General features: G+C 35.6%; 1 pseudogene; it reads left to right on the top strand.

Moving 5' to 3' along the window:
* Positions 1-4584: 4584 nt before the first annotated feature.
* On the top strand, positions 4585-15404 carry LOC149409247 (uncharacterized; annotated as a pseudogene).
* The last annotated feature ends 1387 nt before the right edge of the window (positions 15405-16791 follow it).

Genomic DNA, 16791 nt, shown 5'->3' with positions numbered 1-16791 from the left:
GAGCATTGGCGGCTTCTGTGATCAAGGGGTATGGCTCTCGACTTGTTATCTGGACGTCCCGGGATAAAATCCAATCGTGCGCAAGCAATTTTTTTGATTTATACATGATATTTTACAATATATTCTTGTGGCTCGTTCCAGAGTAAGAGATACTATCGGTATCGCCTTGGTGTAATGTTAGCAATTTTTCCATTTAAACATTGATTGAAATGATAAGATATGAATAGACAGGAACTTCCCACCTTTCACCACTCTATTTCCATTCCCTCCTTTTGACTTCTAGCCACACAACATACTATTACGCCAATAGCTTGAAAGCAGTTGGAACACGCGTGGAGTATTCAGAAAACTAAATAAAACTAATTTAGTTTAACTAATGTTGTAGATTGGCTGTTTCTGGCAAAGATAAAAACTAAAATAACTACGGCAAAAGAGGGCAGCGATAAAAAACATATTATGTTCTGTCGCCATGGCAATCCAAAATGGACTTGAATTAATAGCATACAATTTATTTTACAAAAGCAATGCAACTAACTTGCTGTCTGACTACTCTCCGCATATTGCAAACATTCCTTCTTTACATCCGGGAGATCTAAATCCATTTCACCACCGCCTTCTTCCTGGGGCCCTGGTTCCGTCTTGATGGACACAGTTTCTGGATTTACTAGATCCATGGCACCGCTGTCATAGGCTGCGGTAATTGGTACAAGCCCAAACAAAAATGTATACCTGAAACAGAACATAATTGTGACGGAACCCTATTTTAAATGAGCTTTTCATTTTGTTTGGTTAAATATTTTGTCAAAACAATGATATTTTATGCAAAACTTATATTGGGAAATAGGGATATACATATTGTGAATATCTTGACCTTGAAGTTGACATTTGAAATCTGTTGAAAGATTCGTCGGATAACTCAATATAACTATAACCATAAGTAATGTAAAGACCGGTAAAGCTTTTATTAAGTCCGCTAATGCGCTTTTAACAGAATATTTAAAACTAATTTTTGAAATATTTTCAAAATTTTTTTACTAAAATAAACAGACGTCTAATTGACAGGTTGAACGTTCCGCAAACAAAACGCCAATAGATTTGTTAAATTAGGTGTACCGATAACGGTCGCTACCAAAATTAGCGTGATTCATAAAAGCATTAGTACTTATTAATAAATATCACAAGCACGGGAAGATAAATTTAACTTCGTGGGTTCAACAATGTTAGCGATATAAAGTAGAATTAGAGAGTAAAATCCGGGGGCGACTGGCCAACTGGCGATGAAAAAAGGATGAGTCATCAAATTAGGTTAGTTTTACACAGACAATAATGAAGTCATAGACAAGTTTTATGTCATCATCAGCAATGCTTGCATATTTAATTTGATTTTAAAACGATGCAAAAGTTACAGACGGGTAAAATAATTGTTCCTCTTTGGCGGCCAAAATACGCATTTATTTTGGATTTTGGTTAAGGTGGATATCTCCAGCCATAGCTTGAAGAACAGTAAATTAGAGTTTTTTGTTCGTCAGGCTATGTTCAACAATTAAATAAATGGTTCTATGTCAATTACTTAACATTAAACTCGGGCAAAACTTATTACATAATATTTACACAAACAGACAGACAGTCCGGGCAGGATCATATAAAAAATATCATGTAACATTAAAACCAACAAGTAGACAGTCTGGGGAGGATAATATAAAACAGACTTAGACCCATTGGAAGTGGTCCAAAGAAGACTCACAACAAGGTGAGTAACTCTAGTTGCAGGTACAACAGAACAACACAGAGTTTGTCATCTAATGGGGCGGTTAATTGACTATACAGAGAAACAATTCACAACAATTGACAACAATTCTTTTATCCGATATGTACTTACATATATTAATATGTCCCTAGGTATCCATGTGACTTGAATTCACAGAAAGGCCAAAGCAACCACGTGCGCCTGCATCTGTCTCTGTGATTTTACACGCAGATGGAGGCGGCAGTCGGATATTATTAGACCTAAATATTTAGTCAATAGCGTGGCCGGAAATCACAATAAAAAATTAGAAAGCTTACTTGGAAATACACCCATTACTCGGCAGATTTATCTCTAGACCCTCATTAAGTAGTAATTTTGAAATGGGAACGTTAAGCCAGCGACCCGGCAATAAAACAAACCTTCGCCCAAGGCTAGGCTAAATTGTAATTGTTTGAAGGTCATATTTAAAAACGTAATTTTAAAATATTGAACATTTAGTATAAATCTAGATGTAAGAGTAATTGTCAACTTAGATAAGAAATTTAATTGCAACCAGATATTAATTAAGTGTATGCATGCATAATGTTAAGATACTTAAATATATAATATTAAGATTTTGAACCGTAAGTTAGTACGAATCAGCCAGGGACTCAGCCAACGCACCGAAGTGGTGTAAAGCGGAACCACTATAGTTCAGCACCCCACCACAGGCGCGCTACGGTCACCGGATTGCGCGGGTGAATACCGCTGATTCAGCTCTCGACAGTCACGCTCTCGCCTCTCAGGAGTCACCATCTCGCGTCCGCCGAGAAACCTCTTGCCCTCCCCCTTGGAGCGGTCACTGAGGCTCTTCCCGTAACCCCGCGAACTTCCGCCCAGGAAGCTGCCCTCTCAGAAATCGCTGCCTGCCGACTCCGCCCTCCGGAGCCTTGGCCCAGGCTGAACTGATTCCGCCCTTCGGAACCAGCCCAAGTTGCCGCTTTTGTGTATCAGTGATAAGTGCGAACGTGGAGTACGTGGTTCCAGAATCATCGTAAAGGGAAGTGCCTAAACAATTTTTGCATATTTATCTTGTAACGTGACCCAACTTTTAAGACATTGAATGAACAATAATTTAGGATTAAGAAAAAGGACAATTAATTTTAAGAATTACAATTTAAAACTATCATTAAGCTAGATTAGGACTAACCCTTCTTTATACATTTTTTTAAATAAATTTTAGTCGTGTTCGAACTGAAGTAACTTCTTTTTTTTTGTACTCGTTCCTCCTTATCTTTTACCTGAATAATATTAATTATTAACTTCCCTTGAGTGGAGTTATAACAATATAATAAAACAATAATTTAAACAATATTAAAACAATAATTTATAATAATATAAATATTTTTTTAAATTTTCTTTTACCCATTTAGGTAATTATTCGGGATCGCTGGCAACGCTTCATACAATATTTTTTTCAAATAAATACCCGTTTATAATAGGAATAAGCGGTAAGAATAGGCCGGTGCCGTAATCCGTAATATTTTAGATCGTTGTTTAAAATTGGAATTGAAATAGAATGGAATACGCTCATATAAGTGACTATGCCGCTGTCACTTGTCTATGTCAACTGTCAACCGAGATATTTTTCCTCCATCTTACAAAAGTCATATTGTTTATAAATAAATATTGAAACGATGGATTCATCACACATTGTTGCATGTCGAATATTTTTGTCAAATCTGGAGCTAGCACACACTGCAATAAGAGACGAAAAAATAAGGAAAAAAACGACGTAGGAGTGTGCATCCAATTAATCATAAAATGAAGAAAATGGGACATTTCCATAATTTGTGCCGCTATAATGGCGGCATTAGACAACAGTCAATTGAAGAAATATACAAGAATGTCGCAGATCAATTTCTATAAATTGTTAGGACTTCTACAACACGAATTAGTTAATTATATTCGATTGTCAAATAGCAGATACCATAGAGTATCGATCGAAAATACATAAATCTTAGTATATATCTCAGCTTTCTGCAATCCGTATCCGTAAAAGATAAAGTTGAAACATCTTTTCGGTTATGGAAAAAAATAAGAGATTATTGCCATCTATTATAAACGGATACACAGGTTGTCTATCTTCCAACTTCGACGGCCTAGGGCTTTTCGGCCTATCCTTACCGCTTATTCCTATCAGTGAAACGGGATGTATAGGGACTTAAGTCTAAATAGGGACAGGTTTGGGTAAAAAAAATTGTTACACATTTATTTCATACCATTCTACTCTACATCAAAAACCGTAACATTATAAGGTAGGGAAATGTATTTTTTTACGATAGCAACATTGCGAACTGTCAGAAGTGTCGTTTTCTTAACCTAAAAATCATTATTTAGTAAAGCGTGCTGGCGGTCAGAATACCTCGGTGCAAAACTTTCTGAAAAAAGTGTGCGCAGGCCTTGAAAACCTTTGAAAAAGCTTGTCAATTGTGAAGAATAAGATTCCTACATCAGGAGGAAGATATTGGTGAGTTTAATAATGTATTATATTAATTTACTTTAGAACTGAAAGTGAATTCACAGTAAATTGATTATGTTGTGGGGAGAATAGGGACGCCATATGGGGTGAATGGAGACGCTATACGGGGTGAATAGGGACGCTATATGGGGTGAATGGAGACGCTATACGGGGTGAATAGGGACGCTATATGGGGTGAATGGGGACGCCATACGGGGTGAATAGGGACAGGGCATACTCAAATTAGTTTTATTTTTTTAGTATTTAATCTTTAATATGTTCGCTGTATTAAAATGTCTCTTATTAAAGTAAAAACCCTATTTATTAATTTCAGAAAATGCCACGAACCTACAAGCCCGATCCGAGGAGTAGTAAAAGATACAAAAAATACAACGATGAGAATATCAAAAATGCGTTGGAATTACTGAAGAATGGTTAAAGCTATCGTGAAGTGGCTTCTGAATTTGGAATATCCAAGAGTGTACTTTGTCGCCATAATTTGCGCCACAAAAAAACAAGGTGGCCAGAAAGTTCTTTCTGATGAAATAGAAAATTTTATAATTGATAACATTAATATTTGTGCTGAATGGGGTTACCCATTAGACACCTATGATCTTCGGCTAATAGTCAAAGGATACCTAGACCGACGTGGGAAGAATATACCAAATTTTAAAAAGAACTTCCCAGGGCGTGATTTTGCTGAAAGCTTTTTAAAGCGCCACAAGTCAAAAATATCTCAAAGAATGAGTCAAAATATTAAACGTTGTAGAGCCCAAATATCTGTCGACACCATTTCTGATTATTTTGATCATTTGGAATCTTCCTTGTGCGATGTTGATCCGGCAAACATCGTCAATTATGACGAAACAAATTTAAGCGATGACCCAGGTCGTAAAAAAATTTTAACAAAAAAAGGCTGCAAGTACCCGGAAAAAATTGTTAATTTCAGCAAAAGTTCGACTTCAATAACGTACGCTGGATCAGCAGCTGGCGACATTTTACCAGTATATTTAGTGTACAAAGCTACTAACATGTATGACACTTGGACCCAAGGTGGCCCCCCACTCGCAAGATATAACCGTACAGTATCAGGTTGGTTTGATGGAGACACTTTTGAAGACTGGATCAACACAATTGTCATTCCCTATTTCCAAAATAAGCTTGGGAAAAAATTCTAATTGGCGACAATCTTTCTTCGCACTTGTCGCTCGATGCGATAAAAAAATGCAGAGATCATAATATAAATTTCGTTTTTTTACCCATTAACTCCACACATCTCACTCAGCCGCTTGACGTGGCTTTTTTTCGGCCATTAAAAATGGCCTGGCGAGACATACTGGCCACTTGGAAGGAAAATGATGGACGAAAAGAAACTGCCATACCAAAAAGCATGTTTCCCAGACTAACTTTTAAAAAAGTTGTCCGACAAAATATCCCTGAATGCAGGGAACAGCATTATTGCTGGATTTAAAAAGACTGGTTTACACACTTTGAATCGGAACGTTGTGCTTGATCTACTTCCAAAGGAAAGTCAAAATGACCACCATGGCACTAAGAAACTAAATGATTCGGTAATTTCCCTCTTGAAAGACTTGAGATATCCTGACTCAAGCAATAAAGAAGATAAAAAGAAAAAGAAAATTTCTTTGCAAGCAGGAAAAAGTGTCGACGAAAAATGTATAGAGAACCTTAAAAAAGCGGTGATTACGACACAAAAGAGAGTTCAAACGCAGAAAAAAGTCGCTTTAAAGACAAAAAGAAATAAAAAAAAATCAAATAATTTGAATAGCAGCTCTAACTTCGAAAATACAGAATCACAAAACATTCAGGTTGCAGATATTATTATACACAAGCTGAAGGAACCAATAAAAGTGGTAAATGCGCAAGTAAGATCAATGTGATAAAAATATACGACAAAAACGGGCAAGAACTGGTAGATGTAACATCTTCAGAACATTATCGAGCTGAACCATTGAAAGTCCTCAACCAAAATACTTTTAATGAAGAAGAGATAATGGAAAAAGGCAGCTTCTGTTATAGAAGGAGAGGCAATAGAAGTGGAAGATAAGGAAATTTATTCCCTTGTGGATGAAGACAAACAAATTTATTCCCTTGTGGATGAAGACAAACAAATTAAACAACCTAATGTTGTCAAGTCACGTAAGAATACTGCTCCTGAAGGTGAAAAAAGTGTTCAACCAAATACTATCCTCAAATTACATAGGCAACACTGCTGTGCTTGTAATTATGTTGAATATTACAAACTTAAGTCTAACTGGACCTCTATTGGATGGATTTTTTTTATTTTTATTATGAATACCTCACAAGAGTCCCAACTGCTCCCGTCTGGAGCCAGTGAGACTATGGCATCCCCAATTGGGGGATTTTGTGAGGCTGAAGGGAAAGAGGAAGGTGGGGAAGTACCTGGCTATTCAGATCTAGTCACTAAACACGGCTAAAGCCATTTGGAGCAACGTTTCAATTATGAATGGTGGTCTTACACCAGGGCGATACTGGTAGTATCTTCCACTCTGGAACGTGCCGCAAATATACTATATATTATTTTAATTAATTAATTGTGAAATAACACAAATTAATCAAATAAAATTTATTTGCGCACGCCGGGTTCGAACCCGCGACCTTCGGAATGGCAGTCAAATGCGTTATCACTGGACTATGCCGGCCGTCATGATGAAATGCATTGTGTGCAAAAATTTTGCTTGCCCTACTTGTGTTACTGGGGCTTTAAGTTGTGAATTTATTTGTACGAAATGTTATGAAGTTTAGTTTAAAGATAAGTTAAGCATAGGTATCTACTTATTGATCCAAAAATAAACACTATAACTCTTTTAAGGTTTTGATGCCTGTTAACTAATTATTAAATTCGATTCTTATTCACCCCTAAATATTTTTTTTTTTTTTTTTTTTTTTTATTGAAACATATAAACAAGATTTACAATTTTATAACAATATAAACACAAATATTTCAATCACTCTCCTAATAAAGCAGCTGCTTGTGTTTAGGAGAGGACAACAAAAATATTTTAACATTTGTTTAAATTAAACAAAAAATATTAGTAATAAAACAAAAAATATCAATAAAAGTAATAAAAATATAGGTTAGTTAATAAATCGTTCAAAGAATTTAAAAGGCAAAAACATATTTCTAAACAATAAGTAAAGTTATGAGGTGGTGCAAGAGTATTTTAATTTAATTTTATTTTTATATTTTTTTTTTATTTTTTATTATTATTTAAAAAATAAAAAAATATTTTTTAATATGTCCCCAATGATCCCAAAAAATTCTCCAATGACCCCACAGGCATCCCTAATCACCCCAAAGGCGTCCCTAAACACTCCGCATTGCAGGTAAATAGGAACACTTGCTTTTTTTGCGTTTATTGAAAAATGTGCAATGGCAACCCACAAAATAGGGAAACGTATAATTAAAGAAGCATAAGAAAAAAAATTCAGCATATTATTATCGTCCCTATGGCTTAACGAAAAAGAGCTATGTTTACTTAAAGATTATAAACTGTCCCTATACACCCCGTATATATATCTTAGCTTTCTGCAATCCGTATCCGTAAAATATAAAGTTGAACCATCTTTTCGGTTATGGAAAAAAATAACAGATTATTGCCATTTATTATAAACGGATACACAGGTTTTCTATCTTCCAACTTCGACGGCCTAGGGCTTATCCTTACCGCTTATTCCTATTATAAACCAGCCTTAAAACGTTTTGATTGAAGGTTAGGTATGATAGGTTAGTATTTGTATCGGTTTAAAACAACAAGCCCCAACTACAGTTACAAATATCGATGACATGGACAAGCTTATCGATGCCTACCAACACAATAATAGATGGAGATGCGTTTTGGCTCGCTGCTAGCCAGGGGCATATAACTCCGCTCTGGGCTATGCTTTGCTATTGCTATCCTCCGATAAAATTGACGAAAATTTCCAAGACGCCATTTTGAAGGTTGAAGTCAGTTGTTTTCGGATGTTTACGTTTTAAGAGTTAATATTTTCAATTTTCTTTTACCCATTGAAAAATAATGTTGCGTGTTAGTATTCTTCAAGGTGATAAATTAATGCTGTATTGTGTTAAAGGTTGCTCAGACGGATATTCTATTCGACCGATTCGATAATCCGGTGCTAGCAAGAAGTGCGTTTGTTTGTGAGCGTCATTTCGCGATTGAAAGCAAACATACGGTACTAATGGAATTTTAAAATAAATAAATTCTTTATTCCAGGATGTGTGGAGGTGAGTGCCATCTCACACATCTCATAGAGGGTATAAGTACAGATCATATTTACATAAAAGGAAAATTAAGAAAATAGATAAAAAAAAAAAATAAAAAAAAATAGATTAAATCAGAGAAGCACGGGAATCCATCGGATCTAAGATTGTGGGAGCAAGTACCTTTCACCAATAGTTTTCAATGCTCGATCCTGAAGTCAGACGGGATTCTATGATAAGAGTATTTCTGGAATGGTTTCTCCTTCCCCTCAGTCCTGCTATCCTGCTTCTTAATAGAGCTGTAAATCCTGGAACTCACCCTTCTGTAAACATTGAGGAGGCACTGCAGTACCTGGGGAGTCAAAACATCAATTGGTAAGCGTTGTTATATTGCACCCAAAGCCTTTCCATTGTTCTTTTATTGAAATTTGCCAAGAGCTTGCAAAAAGCTATGAAGAGCGTCTTTTTCACTCGTGGACTACAGAGCCGAAATTTACTACTGAGCATTTTACATTTTATACTCATACACGCCTCTGCCTGTCAATATCTTCATCATCCGTTAGCTTATTGTTGATGACATGTCCTAGATATTTTGTGGTTTCTACTATTTTCAGAAGCTCACCATTCAAAAAGGCGGGGGAATGTTTTTTGAGCCATCCCTGTGTTTTATGACCAACAGTGCTGTTTTTTTCGATTTATAAATCATGTTGGTTTCGTGTGCAAATTCTTCACAGATTTTCAGGAGAATTCGTAATCCCCTTATTGACGGTGCCATCAAAACCATATCATCTGCGTAGCTCATATTGTTAATACCTATTGTTAGACCTCCGATGTGGCAGCCCACTCCAGCATTGTTTAACCTGTGGGTTAGTTCATCCATGTACCTATATGTTAAACAGTATTGGGGAGATACATCCTCCCTATCTGACCCCGCTTTCCAAGATATAGGGTTCTGAGAATCTTTCCACTTCACAAGGTTTTCCTGCTGACGGTGCCATGATTCGTGAATTTTTACCACTTTCCATGGTATCCCTCTTTCTTTTAGTTTTTTCCATAATAAGGGGTGGAAAACTCTGTCGAATGCCTTACTAAGGTCCAGAAAGTATGCCTTCGTTGTTTTCTTCTTCCTGTAGTATTCTAATGTTCTTTTTACGCAGAATATAGCCGAGTCAGTAGAGCACTTTCTTTTGAAGCCCATCTGATTTTCTTTTGTTTTCATATGGTATCCGACTTCATCTAAAAGAACTCGTTCAAATATTCTAGCGATGGCCGTGGCGATTGATATCGGTCTGTAGTTTTCCTGTTAAGTTATGTCTGCCAGTTTGGATTTTATTATCGGTATGATAATTGTCTTTGTCATGTCTTTGGGTAGGGAGCCACTCTTTATGATGTCAGTGAACAGTGTTGCCAGAAGTTTCATAATCGCTGCCCCTGCATTTTTGACGTGTTCGGTGCTTAAACCATCATGCCCAGCAGACGTTCCAGATTTCATGTTACTAATGGCCGATTTTATCATGTTAGTTGTGACGATGGGATCGATATCGTCATAAGCAGTGAAATGTGATTCATTTGAGTCAATAGTCGGCGTGATAGTTGAGAAATGTTCTATAAAAATGTTTGCAATTAATTCTGGATTCGTCTCTCCGTGTATGTTGCACGAGATTTTACAACGCATGTTAACAATTTATTTGACTTATTCCAAAATTTATTTATTAATTAAGTCACGATTATCTAGGTCCCCTGCTATTTTGTCCATCTGGAGTTGAGTCGAGTTATTTTGTCACTGTTTTAGTGCTGTTTTAAAGGCAGCACGCTTTGCCCTTCTATCCTCTGCGACAGGACCCTCGCACCGCACACTGGGGCAAGAATGATGAAAAACGCCCTTTATTCACAGGGACATTTTTAAGAGAAAATTTGAATGTGGAAAGGAAAGTTATAAAAAAACAAAAATTTTAAATACATAATATATGTAAATTTTATTATGCACATATTTTATATTCACGATTTAAATAAATAAATACCAAAACAAAAAAAAATCAATTCTCTTTATCCGACTTGATTGAGTCAAAATCATTATCATCATCACCATCATCAACACTACCATCATCACTATCATCATAATAATCGTAGTCGTCACTATCATCATCATCATCCTGAGTACTTGAATAATTTTCACCTGTCGGCTGTAATGATTCTACCGCTTCTATGGGGAGTGTGGTCAACTTTTTTTTTTGGCTGCTTCCTTTTGCTCGCAGAAGATCTGATAACAAAAAAAAAACAAATTGAAAACATATTTTATAATTCCTTAGAATTCAGTGTACGTATTACATTGCCCTGAGCGAAGACCAAACGATTGAGAATTGTCTGCAAATCATCATGAACTGAAATATCACTAACATTGATTTTTGCAGTCACTGGGTCACATTCCTTTTATGTGGCCTGTAAAATTTTATAAGACGGGTATAGTTTTGGAGCATTTGATCTTATTACATTGTATTGGTGTCGAAATAATCCCGCTTCCACTACGAGTGCTACAGCATCCTCTCCTGACATAGTAACTGTTTCAAAAGACTTTCTATAAGCTACTTTTACTGGGACTTGATGAATCCGATAAAATATCAGTGATAGCTATAGACGCCTCTGTCTGTCCTGTAGTTCTAAGTTCCATATGTGTGGCATAAACTAATTCAGTTAGAGGAGTAGACTTTCTCAAATCCAGAGCCTTTTGTGGTTTCAATCGTTTTGTACTCTGATCAAAGGTAATTTTCGGGCGACCGGGACAACCGCGTTTTAGTGTAAGATTCGGAAAATAAATTGATGAATCCACCAATGTTTTATTTTTCTCCAGAAATCTTACTTCAATCCGGTGCGCTGCACCCATCGTAAATAGTGTTCCGATTTGAAGCGATTTATCCTTCTCGAAATATGTTTTCTGGGATCACCGATGCATCCTGTCCTCAACTCCATTTCCTTTTGCAGCGAATTTAGCTGATCTGGAATGTGTAGGTATCCAGAGTTCTTCATTATTGTGAATAATTGTCGTCTTGTCATGAATAAGGTATCAGAATTAACACCTGTGTGAAAAAAAGAAAATGAATAATTTCTCCGCTCGGTTCACGTAGTGCTGTATTTGTCACGAAGCATAAAAAACCACTGAATTGCATTGTGCTATATCTGTCACCAACTGACACGACTATTTCTCTCAGAAAACGCGTTCTATCTTTGTTCTATTATGACCAGATATGTGGTATAAACAGTTTTGGGAAGGGAGACCATGAAGTTTTATCTTTGAGTTACACTTTACCACCTTACGTCCAAAAAATGGAAATTGAATGTTGGTAACGATTATTTTGAAATAAATCTCTATTCTGACAGGTTTTGTAACCAACATGATATTAAATTGTCTGATCCCGAGTTTTAAAAAAAAACTGTTCATTTTAATTATAGCTCCCGATCACATTAAAATAATTCATTACTTAAAAAAGTGTACATATGTGCAAGATTTTAAAAGTGATTCGTAAATAACAATAGTTACTGGTCCTAAAAGTGTTTGAATGATAGCCCGGAGGTGCCCGGAGTTCAACTAATCTCTAAAAGAATATCATTTTTTTTAAAATCACGACTTAATTTTTGTATATATTTAATAAACAATTTTATCTATTAAAATAATTAATAATGTTCAAAATATAATGTGAAAAAATAAGATAAATACCTGAACATGATGGTTCCATACTCACTTTTGGGATTCGTAATAGGTGTCTTCCGAAATAAATACTTGAACTTGAGGTTTATGCTGGCACTTGTAAACGGCGTATTATCTGCACGAGTGTTCGCTCTGTACTGAGCGGTGTCACAGGTAGAAGGGTATGGTCAAAGGTTTCTACCTACTATATAATAATGCTACAACTATCGAGTTACCTCGAAACAAATGAAGCGACATCGTACTATTGAATTTATTTTTTTTGTTTATTGTATCAACTTCTGGTATTTGGCCCCAGTGTGCGCCGTCTCCCATTTATTATCCAAGTGAGCATCGCTTATCTGGATTCATCGTATTTATCCGCTACACATTCATTCCACCCACATTCTTGCTTTTGTTTTTGGATAGTACACTTAGTAAACACAAAAATGGCACTGCTTCATATAGCATTTACTATACTGCAGTAAAAGTATTTTATCTTGGCGCGTGTAGGGTTGCCGCCATCCTCAACAAATGTTTTATTTTACTTGATTTTGACGAGATAGGTTTGCGAGTAAGAGTTATATTTTCCGATATCAAGTATATTATTCAGATTCAATAGTACTGGATCCCTCAACACAGATGTAAACACTTCCGTTGTTGCTATTCCATCTGTTTGTAAGATCAGCTCGAGAGGCCGGTGATCTGTCCAATCAATATCGTAATATATTTTCAAATCAACAATTTGCTTCAAAATATTTTTCGTAACTAGATAATGAACGTCTAACCAACTGGTAGAGCTGTGTGCGTCACTGATATTAGTGTAAGAATCCACAGGTAATAATTCTATGTCGGCACATAAATATTCAAATTCTTGACAAAATGAGATTAGCTCCATTCCAAAGATAATATGCTGTCCTTGTTCTATCGGTATTACAATGTAAGATGCTCTGAGGAACTAGCGTCATTGATCCCTTCGGCACCGGTGCGTAGTCGGGATACACGCCAAACGCGCGCCCAACATTTGTACACAGTTGACACTTGTCACATGAGAACGGGTCGCTTCTACGATTCGTTCTTAAGTTCAACAGCTCGGCTGTGGAACGAACTGCCGGCCTCTGTGTTTCCTCCCTCCTACAACATGGGACTCTTCAAGACCCATGTTCATTCCTTCCTCTCCACAAAAAGACCCTCCACACAGCATCCCCAAAGATGACATAGGCCCTGAGGGAAATTATTTTCTTCAGGGCCTCCTGTGTGGAGTTAATATAAAAATAAAAAAAGAGTAAATCGGGATTAGTGTTGAAGTCTCCGATAATAATTGTGTTAATGTAATTAAAAGAGTCTTCGTCAGCAATTTATTAATTTACTTTGATGTTGATCTTTCGGGGTAAAATTTGCGCTAAAATGTGATTTTTTAAGACATTGAATTCTTAAAAATTATGTTGCTTTATTGATTATTAAAAAAATGAATTACTAAAATTCGAAATGTTCAGGACTGGAACACAGGTGTGGACACAACTCGGTGAATTGTGACCAATTCTGATGCGTTCACTATTATTAAAAAAAAATGTAACCTTAAAAAACTGAAAGATTATTAGTGCATAAAACAAGATATTATAAGATGAATATTTGTCAGAAATAATTTTTATTCTTTTTATTAATAAATTCGAGTATAATCATTTTACTAAACTAAAATAATTTGTTAAATTAGTTTTTACTTTTATTTTTTGTGTATTTCCAATAGTTGGTTGCGTTTTCGATTCCATTGAAACATGAATTTTTTTGGCTATATTTTGGTATTTATTATCTTCGTCATAATTCACTTGACATAAGTCTTAGGTGTAAGTCACTCGTTTTAAGTCAGTAGTTCTAGTATTTATTATTTAATAAATATATTTGTACAGCGCTCTTGAAAACAGCGCCACATAAATTATCCAAATATTATTATTAATGTGAAGTATTTTAAAAATAAAATGTGCATATTTGCCCTGTTTTCAAGGCGCTCGGCAATATGGCAATTATTTGGAGGTCGTATTGTAAAAATTTCATTTTAAAATATTGAACATTAAGTATAAATCTAGATGTAAGAGTAATTGTCAACTTAGATTAGAAATTTAATTGCAATCAGATATCGAATAAGTGTATGTATGCATAATATTAAGATACCTAATATATATTAAGATTTTGAACCTTAAGTTAATCAGAATCAGCCAGCCAGCGCAATCTAACGCTGAGAATGGCGATGCCAGCGCCACGGACCCGAACAACGTACCGAAGTGGTGTAAAGCGGAACCACTATAGTTCCAGCACCCCACCACAGGCGTGCTACGCTCTTCCGTAACCCCGCGAACTTCCACCCAGGAAGTCAGAGTGGTCGCCAGACTTCCGCCCAGTTCCGTCGCTGCCTGCCGACTCCGCCCTTCGAAGCCTTGGCTCTGACTGAACTTATTCCGCCCTTGGGAACCAGCCCAAGTTGCCGCTTGTGTTATCAGAGATAAGTGCGAACGTGGAGATCCGCGGTTACAGAATCATCGTAAAGGGAAGTGCCTAAACAATTTTTGTATATTTATTTCGTAACTTGACCCAAGATATTGAATGAACAATAATTAAGGATAAAGTAAAAGGACAATTAGTTAAGAATTAAAATAGTATTAAGCCTAGATTTAAACTAACACTCAACATTAAACACTTTATTTTAACAATTGTTTAAAAATATTTCGTTTGTAACTAAGTAACTTCTTTACTTTACTCGTTCCTCCTTTAATTTTACATGCATAGTGTTAATATTAAACTCTCCCACGTAAAGTTATAACATGCTTATTCCCATTTTACCTCATTCCTTGTTTAATTTTTATTCCTTAACTGTTCACCGGTCACTGTCATAAAGTTCACCAGGGTTGTCATTGGATATGTGGCTATGTCTTCTGGTTTTACAATGTTTCATCCTACATCTCATCTCTCCTCTTCAATCCCTTTTGGTTCCCTGAAGGCCCCACAAGGGAAGAGAGCCTCATCTCTCCTCTCTATTCCCCTTTGGTTGCGTGAAGGCCCCACAAAGGAAGAGTTTGCGAAGGTTGATATCTTCTCTCCACTCCTCTTTGGTTCCGTAAAGGTCCTACGAGGGAAGAGGGCCTCATTTCTCCTCTCCACTCCTCCTTCGTTCCCTGAAGACCCCGTGGGGGAAGAGTCTACTCCCCGTTGGTTCCCCGAAGGCCCCACGACGAAATAGTCAACTCCCCCTTGGTTCCCTGAGGGCCCCACGAGGGAAGACGGCCTCATCTTTCCTCTCTACTCCTCCTTGGTTTCTTAAAGGCCCCACATGAAAGAAGTTGAGTATGTTAGTATTTCGCAAATCTTTATAATGCCAGATTGGGTATTATACAGAACACAGCTTTAGTATAGGAATTAACAAGAACGGTTTGTTATAAAGCAAATTTGTGATTTGTCAATCTTTTAATAATTTGAAACAATATAACTCTCAAAGTAATTATATAAATAATCGCATTCTTGACTTAACTGTAAGCAACATACTTTTGAAAATTACGCATAACAATATTTCATTAGTACCAGAAGATGTTTATCGTAAAACACTGCTAATCTCGATTCTTACCAAAAAAAATAAATAACATCTAACACAAAGCAAATATTACAATTCAGAAAAGCGGATTATTCAGTAATAAACACAAAACTTAGCGAAATTGATTGGGATCATAGACTGAACCATTTGAATACTCAACACGTAAGTGACGTATTCTACAACATTTTGAACAATATTAAAATAAATTATGTACCAACTAAACCGGCAACAAGTTGTAATTATCCACCATAGTATACATTATCTCTGTTATAAATTAGGGTCCTTGGAATTAAACTCCGTTATTGAGAGCAAACTGAATCACTTTATTTAACAATAAATATCCACTATCACATGATATGACTACCAGAATTAAAAATTATAATTCATCAACTTAAATGTAACAGAACTAATTGCAGTCAAGAATGTTCTATACTCAGTCTAACTTCTGAAATTAAATATCTTGGTATATATATAGATCAACATTTTAAATGGAAAAAACAAATTTGTGAACTTGTCAAAAGAATTAGAAAATGTATTTATATATTTATAAGACTTAGAAATATTCTTAGACTAGAAAACCTAAAAAGAGTGTACTATGCAATTGTACAATCTATATTACAATATGGTATTATTGGCTGGGGAGGAACTTATAACAATGTATTAAATCCACTTAAAATAGTTCAAAGATTGATAATTAAAGTAATATTGAAAAAACCATCCAAATTTTCTACTGAGATTCTCTTTTCAATATTCAATGTACCCACAATAGACAATATATATAAAAAATATTCAATTCTACAAATTTATAAAGAAATACAGTTAAATAACTTACAATTCAATTCATCAGTAAGATATCAAAAAACTATCAAAATCCCAAAACTTCATACAAAGCACACACAAAATACCTATCTCTATCTAGGTATAACATATTTTAACATCCTTCCATTATATCTAAAAAATATTGAAGATATTCAGGAATTTAAAATAAAATTAAAAAATTACCTAAAACTACTATAAAAGTCCATATCTTACTCTTATT

Source organism: Hesperophylax consimilis, unplaced genomic scaffold (genome assembly GCF_061612785.1).
Source record: "Hesperophylax consimilis isolate HC1 unplaced genomic scaffold, BYU_Hcon_1.0 scaffold_32, whole genome shotgun sequence".
Taxonomy (NCBI): domain Eukaryota; kingdom Metazoa; phylum Arthropoda; class Insecta; order Trichoptera; family Limnephilidae; genus Hesperophylax; species Hesperophylax consimilis.
This window is presented reverse-complemented; position numbering and strand designations above follow the sequence as displayed.